The sequence below is a fragment of the Mus pahari genome, chromosome 5 (assembly GCF_900095145.1).
Source record: "Mus pahari chromosome 5, PAHARI_EIJ_v1.1, whole genome shotgun sequence".
NCBI classification, from domain to species: Eukaryota; Metazoa; Chordata; class Mammalia; order Rodentia; family Muridae; genus Mus; species Mus pahari.
In genome coordinates this window covers 96,072,636-96,081,029 of record NC_034594.1, presented here as the reverse complement: position 1 = coordinate 96,081,029, position 8,394 = coordinate 96,072,636, and positions in this window count along the sequence as shown.

The window sequence follows — 8,394 nt, the reverse complement described above, 5'->3', positions numbered from 1 at the left end:
CTGGGCTTGGACAGAGAGAGAGGGAAAAGGGTCTTTGGAAATACAGATGGTAAACTTGAAAGAGGATCCTTGATGGTAGAGTGCTCACTGATTTATGGGGTGCACGTGCAGTGTCCTAATGGGAAGCACCGTGGGTAGCAGAGAGGAGGAGAGCATAGTCACTGTTTCCCTTGTGGTTCATGCAAAAGGGTCCTGCTAAGTGAAATTTAATAAACTGAACTTGGCCTTCCACATTGACCAATGCTATTGAAAATTCCAATTAATGGAAGCCATTTATCCCTGATAGGCTTATTACTCTCCTTGGAAATGAAGTTAAGGACTCTTAGAAACCTTATGAGCTGGGGTTCTTAAGTCTTATCTTTCACAATCAACAAAGTTGAACAAGATTTCTGTCTTTGTTTAGGAATGCATACAGACAGGGTTTCTACCTTCCCAACTAGGCAATAAAACCCATTTCCCTTTCCCATAATTTCCGTCAGAAGAAAACGACATTTGCCTATACAGTTCTATCTTTCCCCCTTGGTTTTTAATTATAAAAAGCTCCTAGCAGCTGATTTATTATATAGGGAACAAATTGTGTCTTTGAGACCCACTGCACAGTAATTACTTGAGTTAGCACAGCAGATATCTGTGAGGGGGCCAGCAGTCAATTTTGACTCAGAATAGATAATGCACGGACTGCTATTAAGTTTAATGTAGATTAATGTGACTTGCTTCCCTTTGCATGTATGTATGCAGGTACCAATAATTAAGATTAATTTCTGCTAGATAGAATGGCCTTCACTGCGCACGGTGCCGGAAAATGCTTCTTTAATAGCCGTTAATTGGATATATTTGCTTTGATGGTGAAATCCTGATTAGTCTTGTTACCCTGAAAACCCTGTTCTGCTACCCCCACCCCACATCTACCCCACCCATCTTTAGGGGAAAGACATTGACAGTGGCAGAGTGGTAGTTCTGAGGTGATGGAGTCTTTCAGCCTGGTATCCATGGCCAAGCCATGCCATCTGTTTCCCAGGGAGTTCACAGCTGCTCCCAATTCCTGATGACCTACTATGTGCCAGGTACTTTCTTTCCATGCTCATTTTTTTTGCATGTGTCTGTTTATGTGTGTAATATATAGTTTGTGCACACATACCAGTGTGTGTGTTTACCGTGTGTGTGTGTGTGTGTGTGTGTGTGTGTGTGTGTGTGTGTTATTCCCTTCAGCCTGGGTCTCTCACTGAGCCTGGGGCTAGGCTGGAAGCCAGAAAATCCCCATGAGCCTCTTGTATCTGTCTCCCATGTATGTGCACATGCCTCTGCCAGCCATCTATGAATTCAGGTCCTCATACTTGCTCAGCAAGAACCCCTACCCATTGAGCCATACTCTCAGGCCCCATTCCTTCTTAGTTTATTTATTTATTTTTTTTTTAGTGTGTGGACATGTAGGTGCATGAATATGTGTGTAGAAGCCAGATGTCAACCTCGGACATCACTCTTCAGAATGCTGTCCACTTTGCTTTCTGAGACAAGGTCTTTCTCAGACCTGGAGATGGTCTGAGAAAGTGACGCTTAGTGGACCCTGGGGACCTGACTATATCTACCTCTCCCACATTGGTATCATAAGTGTGTATCACCATGTCTCGTTTTAAAAACAACTATTACATTTTATTTATTTTGTGTAGTGTTTGTATGTGTTGCCATGTGTGTTTGGAAGGCAAAAGACAACTCATGACAGCTGGTCCTCTACCTCCAACATGTGGGTCCCAGAACTCCAACACAAATCATTGAGGGTTTTTTTTTTTTTGGCAAGAACATTTAGACATTTTAATACCCCCGTTTTCATGTAAAGTGTGAGTATATTTTGTTCAGAATGCTGGAGATCAACAGTGGTTTGGGATTTTAGACTTCTTTGAATGTTTCAGATTGTTTTCAGACACATAACAGAGCTGTTAGGGACAAGACTCAAGTCTAAACATGAACCGAGTTCATGCTCCAGCAACACTGCACACATAGCTTGAAGGTGATTTCATATGGCATTTTTAGTACACCTTGATTCTGATCATGATCTGTCATATAAAGTCAGGTGTGGAATTTTCCACTTGTGATACCATCTTGGGGTGTTAAACATTTAAGATCTGACAGCACATTGAGTTGTAAAACTTGAGATTAAGAGGTGGGGCAGCTAAGGAACAAAATACCCATGAAAGGATATAGGCACAGAGACAAAATTTAGGGCTAAGATGAAAGGATGGACTATCCAGAGACTACCCCATCCGGGAATCCATCCCATCATCAGCCACCAAACCCAGATACTAATGCACATGCCAGCAAGATTCTGCTGAAGGGACCCTGATATAGTAGCCTCTTGTGAGGCTATGCCAGTGCCTGGCAAACACAGAAGTGGATGCTCACAATCAGCTATTGGATGGAACACAGGGCCCCCAATGGAGGAGCTAGAGAAAGTACCCAAGGAACTGAAGGGGGCTGCAACCCTGTAGGTGGAACAACAATATGAACTAACCAGTACCCCTTGAGCTTGTGTCTCTAGCTGCATATGTAGCAGAAGATGGCCTAATGGGCCATCACTGGGAATAGAGGCCCCTTGGTCTTGCAAACTTTATATGACCCAGCACAAGGGAAGGCCTGGGCCAAGTAGTGGGAGTGGGTGGGTAGGGGAGCAGGGGAGGGGGGGGGTATAGGGAACTTTCGGGATAGCATTTGAAATGTAAATAAAGAATATAAAAAAAAGTCAATCTACAAGTACTTAAAAAAAACTCTGTGTGCTCAGAGCTACCTTGAGTGATAGTCCTCAGCTTCCAACTTTGTCTGAGACAGGGTGTGTTTGTTGGTCCTCCACTACACTTTACAGTGTACTGGCTAGCCCACAGGCTTCTGGAGACCAGCCCGTCTCTGGTGCCCACCTCCTCAGAGGAGCGCAGATACCCTCCCTACCCTGTCCAGCTTTACAAGAGTCCTAAGAAGTCCAGCTCAGGTCCTCATGCTTGTGCAGTAAGCCCTCTTCACATTGGGCCAGCTCAGGTGCTCTCTGTAAGCATGCTTCTCATTGGGCCATCTCACCTGCTTTCTGTAAGTGCTCTCCTCATTGGACCACCTCACCTGTTCTTTGTCTGGGCCTCTTGTAAAAGCCAAACTAACCTGAAACACTAACCCTAACAGCCTCTAACTACTGTTATGGACAAGTTCCACTTGCTAAGGGGAAAGCCAAGGGATCCACATTGGGTGGACCACTCCCAAGGTAAATTTGTGTGTCTGTTTCGTTCTGTCGCTGAAGTCTTTAGAAGATTCCAGGTGTGGTTTAGGGTGCTCAGTGGGCTTTAGCTGCTTTCATGTGCTACTATGCCAGCGGTTCGCAACCTGTGGGTCATGATCCACTTGACAGACCTCGAGCTCCAAAAAATATTTATGCTATGATTCACCACAGTAGCCAAATTACAGGTATAAAGTAGCATCAAAAATAGTGTTTTGGTTGGGGTCACCAAAACACAAGGAACTCTATTAAAGAGCCACAGCATCAGGAAGGTTGAGAACAAGCCTCTAGGCAAACCTGTGAGCTCTGCCACCTGGGAGAGCCATCTTGCCTTTGGCGCTATGTAGATGGTATTGTAAGTAAATTGTTTTGCAAGCATTTGGAGGAATTGGGTTTGATTGGGTGGCATGTGCTTATATGCCCAGAGCCAGGTCTGGAGGCTAACTTGATAAGCAGCCTGATTAACTTGGTGAGAGTTTTTCTCAAAAACACAGAGGCTAGCACCTGAGAAACAAGCTTCATGGCTCTTCTTGCATGCATTTAGACATATGCACATACACATTCAAATATAAATTCATTATTGATGTTTACATAATGGATCAGTAGAGGACTAAGTTGGGTAGAAATAATCTGATGGAAAGGTTTCTAATCAGGCCTATAGTCTCCTCTGTAACACCACAACTCGCATCACAGTTATGAATACATATATTAAACTATTTTTTAGACAAAGGTATAGCCAGGTGCTCTGTCTGTGGGGTCTGCCCAGAGACGTCTTGTTTCAGTCACTAACGAGCTGCATGGCATTATGGGACATACTAAGCCTCCCAGAGCCTCAACTTCTCATCTGGAAACCTATCTTACTAAGAATTTCTATGAGAAGGGACAACTGTGAGAGGTTGGGAATGGAGTAGATATTGAAATAAAGGCTCTAGCATAAGAAAAAGCTTGTGAAGAAACAAAGACCATGAGCCCCAGAAAGCTTCTTAAAATGCAATATTCTGATTTGTTTTTTGAGAATTCACACACACACACACATAAATACACACACACACCCACTCCCCCTTAAACTCCCCTCATAGCCTCCCTATGTCCCTTCCCACCAACATCATGGGTTTTAAAAGTCTGTTTATAACCCACTGCATCCGATTTATGCTTCTCAAATATGAATGGGGGTGGGGCCATCCATTGGAGTGTGGGCCACCTCCCAGAGACCACACCCCTAAAGAAAACTGACTCTCTCTTGCCTGTGCCATAAACTGCCAATGGCTCTCAGCTAGGGATGGGGGCTCCTGAACCCTTCCCCCATACATGCTGGACAGTTTACTGTCTCAGTCTTGTGCAGGCAAGCATAGCTGCTGACAGAGGTCCTCCCCAACCTCTGGCTCTTACGAACTTTCTGCCCAATCTCCCATGGTGATCCCTGAGCCTTGGGTGTGTGTGGGGGGGGGATATGATATGAATATCCCATTTATGACTGAACACCCCACTGGCACTTGCTCTCTGAACTTTGGCAAGCTGTGAATTCCAGATTAGTGTTTTGATTACTGTAAGATGGCCTGGATGTAGCTCTCAAAAAACTATTGAGGGAACAGATCACGTTATATTGAGACAAAGAGTAGGAATGTTTTTAAATTCTAGGAAATCTTTGAGAATTTATTACCCACACCATTAGAAATAGTTCTGGAGATGCCTGACCAGATTGGAGGGGAAAGAGGAGATTGAAGGTTTCAAACCTCAAGCTTCATGAGGTTGGTCTCACTACTGTAAGATGGGCTACATTCACCCCACAGACCCTATGAGCCGGGTAGGAGCCATAGGTGGGAAGCTCTTGGCTTATGATTGAGTATGGCTGCAGTCGCTCTGGGTCAAGGATGCACCTGTGTCTGAACCTGACAGATATTCACAGATAGGACTTTTTGAGTAGAGGCAGTATCGAGTCTGTTAGATTTGGGAGAGGGAGATAAGAAGGCTCTGAGAAAGAGTCATTGAATTTAATTGTCCTTCAGAGAAGTCATTTATTAACCCCAGCAGGCAGGCATCAAAGCATGATGGGATCTGCAATAAGAAGCTTCAGTCTCACCAGACGAAGCAAGGTTTCAAGTCTCAAGGGTTTCTGAGGGAAGAATGGCCTTTTATCAAAAGGGAGAAGATATAGTTAGTATGTGATATGTGCTATGTGAGCAAGCTAGAGGAGCAGGGCATATATAAACTTGGGTTATATGCCAGGGGCCATTCTTTCTCTGGGTAGGAGATTGGGTCTTCATCAATGTATGATCCATGCAATGTAACAACGCTTAGGATGCCTCCAGCCTCTGGATGGCAGAGGGCTGTGTATGCTTCCATGTTGTTCACAGCCCTCTCTGCTTAGATCCTGGTTACCTAGAGAACATGGTTCTCTTTACAAAGACCCTTCCCAACAAAGATACTCTTTGTGTGTGTGTGTGTGTGTGTGTGTGTGTGTGTGTGTGTGCACATGCCACATGTGTTCAGATTCCTATGGAGGCAAGAAGGTGGTATTGGGCCGTTGTGACTGTAGTTATAGGTGATTGTGAGGCTCTTGAGTGGGTGCTGGGATGGCAACTTGCATCCTTCAAAAGAGCAGCAAGTGCTTTTAATTACTGAGCCATCTTTCCAGCCCCACAAGGGTACGCTGACTTGGAGTTTGAATGTGCCAATGGTCAGATGCGCTGGACTCAGAGGACTGACCACAAACAAGAAAGTATTTACAGGGTAGCATCACAATCTACCCAGGAAGGAGACTTGGAAAGCTGGGGCTGAGTGAGGCCCAGAGGTTGAACTTCAGAGCTACGTGGCCACAAAATGATCATCTGCCAGGGAGAGCTCTGGGCATGGCTACTCTCTGTCTTGAATAACCTGGACATACTATAATGGTTTTGTGTAACTTTGGGGAATGCCTAGAATGTAGGGCGAGGGTATTAAACTCTGTTTCAGAATATGTGAATATTTGGGACAGTTGAGAGACCATGCCATGCTGTTGGGAGCTAGTGAGATAGGAACCTGTCCATGCGTGGCTTATACTGGTGACCGGGTGTTCTTGAAACTGATAACTACAACAGAAGATGGAGTGTTCCTGAAAATGGTAAAAGCTACCACAGATGCCCCTGACTGGGTAGCCTTGTGGAGATGGAAAGATGGCTGGAAAAATGGTTCATTCTATTGTAAAGGTCTTATCTGGGCTTCCAGAATAGATTGGCCTTCTTCTCTGATTGGTATCTCTGAGATGGAAGGGTAGATAGATGGAAGGACATGTAGACGGAGGGAAAATGGATAGTGGTGTGTTTCCTTTTTCTGGCCTACTTACTCCAAACAAGGCAAAAACCAATTCCACCCAAGGCTAGCTTAGTGAAGTAGCAAGTTTATGGGGGCATTTTTACAGAGCATGGATGAGGAGCTACTAAAGGAGCATAAGTGGCTCCCCCCAAATAGCTGTATCATTACAAAATCTTACCACATGGTGGATGGTGACCTCCTGGAACCTGCATTATGAAGTCTCCATCCCACTTAGTTAATCTTTCTGTTCCTATATATTCCAGCATTTCTCAAGATCATTTGCAGCTAGGGCAGGGGTCTGGACTCCCAGGTGAGGGTCCTGTGCCCTTCCATTCCCCACTGCTACTAGGGAGCACTTTCAGCTTCATTACTATCACCCTGACCTAGTTCTACCATGTCTTCTAGCACTGCTATTGCTCTATTCAATCAGTTGTTCTGTCTACAAGGCCAAGGAAGGTTCCAGAATGGCAGCAGGATGATCAGGTCATGCCTGGGAAAGGCTACACTGCAAAAGATGAAGAGAGAGAAGGATAGAAAAGAAGAAATGATTGGCAGGAATAGAAGTATATGGTGGAGTTGACTGTATTCCCTGCAGCTCTAGGTTTCAAGAGGTGGTGGTGAGACAGACCTAGAGAGAAACAGAGACAAAAGGGGGAGACCCAGAAAAAGAATAAAAGTCAAACAAACAAAAAAACAAACAAACAAACAAAACGCCCTCATGACCACAGTCTGTGAAAACACAGAACAAAACCTCAAAGCCAGCTTTGTCACTGTCTCTGTTCCTGGAGTCTAGTCCTATGGCAAAGAAGGCTCCAAAGAGGTACTTTTAACACAATTAAAGGGAACATTTCTTCTGATTCCGTTAAATTATTATACGGAACATGAGGTGGTTATGGGTTGGAATTATGACTGGGGCTAATGGGTAGCACTTACACGGGGTTGGCTTAGCAGGAAATTGGTCATTAGAACACTGTTCAGTGAAGGGGCACGGCTCCTGAGACAGCCGGAGACCCTGGTTGTTGAGAATGGCCTTGCAGGAGGGCAGGGAAAGCGACTCCTCTACTGGTCAGTGGTAAACTTGAAGACCTCAGGCTTGCTTTGATTCCCAGGCTACATGTTTCTAGAACGAGAGAGAGCTGACATAAATCCTGGCATGGCAGAATCCATCACAGATTCTTATAGGTAACTGAGGTACACAGTATGATACACATTTATGAAGTGAAGTTGGGGAAGAAAGAAGGAAGGAAGAAAGGAACAAACAAGGTACTAAATTTGTGGACCTGTGCCTAGGTTTATGTTGTCTAATATAATGCTTTCAATTATCTTCTGAGGCAGTTGCAACTAGCTTTAGTCTTACAAAAACAACAACAACAACAACAACAACAACAACAAAACAAAACAAAACAAAAAAACCTCAGAGAGGCCTGAGATAGCACAGTTTGGTACCAAAGTTTAGGCTTTTAAAGATCTACCCCTTGTCTCACACTTCTTGGGTATCTTAGACTGGCATTCTACAGGATGCTACTATCTCTTAAACATTGGTCCTGATGTGGAGAGTAAGAAGGCATCACTTATTAATTGACTGCTGTACAAACATGAGGAGGACCTGAGCTTGTATTCCCAGCACCCATGTAAAAGCCAAATGCAGGGATATACATCAATAACCCCAGCCCTCATGGGTGGAGACATGCAGGGACACATATCAATAACCCCAGCCCTTGTGGGTGGAGATAAATGGATCCCTGGAGCTCACTGGCCATTGGGCCTAGTTGAACTGATGAGCTCTGAGTTCTGTGAGAGACCCTGCCTAAAAAATGACATGGAGAGAAATTGCAGAAGGCATTCAATAT